Raw genomic sequence first — 1,184 nt, 5'->3', positions numbered from 1 at the left:
CGGGTAGACCTGGTGTCCCTCCCGCGGGCGGCCTCCAGCCCAAGTCCGGCCGGCCGGGTAGACCTGGTGTCCCTCCCGGCCGGGTCGACCTGGTGTCCCTCCCGCGGGCGGCCTCCAGCCCAAGTCCGGCCGGACGGGTAGACCTGGTGTCCCTCCCGGCCGGGTAGACCTGGTGTCCCTCCCGCGGGCGGCCTCCAGCCCAAGTCCGGCCGGCCGGGTAGACCTGGTGTCCCTCCCGGCCGGGTAGACCTGGTGTCCCTCCCGGCCGGCCGGCCGGGTAGACCTGGTGTCCCTCCCGGCCGGGTAGACCTGGTGTCCCTCCCGGCCGGCCGGCCGGGTAGACCTGGTGTCCCTCCCGGCCGGGTAGACCTGGTGTCCCTCCCGGCCGGCCGGACGGGTAGACCTGGTGTCCCTCCCGGCCGGCCGGACGGGTAGACCTGGTGTCCCTCCCGGCCGGGTAGACCTGGTGTCCCTCCCGCGGGCGGCCTCCAGCCCAAGTCCGGCCGGCCGGGTAGACCTGGTGTCCCTCCCGGCCGGGTAGACCTGGTGTCCCTCCCTGCCGGCCGGCCGGGTAGACCTGGTGTCCCTCCCGGCCGGCCGGCCGGGTAGACCTGGTGTCCCTCCCGGCCGGCCGGCCGGGTAGACCTGGTGTCCCTCCCGGCCGGGTAGACCTGGTGTCCCTCCCGGCCGGCCGGACGGGTAGACCTGGTGTCCCTCCCGGCCGGGTAGACCTGGTGTCCCTCCCGCGGGCGGCCTCCAGCCCAAGTCCGGCCGGCCGGGTAGACCTGGTGTCCCTCCCGGCCGGGTCGACCTGGTGTCCCTCCCGCGGGCGGCCTCCAGCCCAAGTCCGGCCGGACGGGTAGACCTGGTGTCCCTCCCGGCCGGGTAGACCTGGTGTCCCTCCCGCGGGCGGCCTCCAGCCCAAGTCCGGCCGGCCGGGTAGACCTGGTGTCCCTCCCGGCCGGGTAGACCTGGTGTCCCTCCCGGCCGGCCGGCCGGGTAGACCTGGTGTCCCTCCCGGCCGGGTAGACCTGGTGTCCCTCCCGGCCGGCCGGCCGGGTAGACCTGGTGTCCCTCCCGGCCGGGTAGACCTGGTGTCCCTCCCGGCCGGGTAGACCTGGTGTCCCTCCCGGCCGGCCGGCCGGGTAGACCTGGTGTCCCTCCCGGCCGGGTAGACCTGGTGT

This window comes from Athene noctua, unplaced genomic scaffold (genome assembly GCF_965140245.1).
Source record: "Athene noctua unplaced genomic scaffold, bAthNoc1.hap1.1 HAP1_HAP1_scaffold_151, whole genome shotgun sequence".
NCBI classification, from domain to species: domain Eukaryota; kingdom Metazoa; phylum Chordata; class Aves; order Strigiformes; family Strigidae; genus Athene; species Athene noctua.
The sequence above is the reverse complement of the archived record's forward strand: the minus strand, read 5'-3'. Positions refer to the sequence as shown.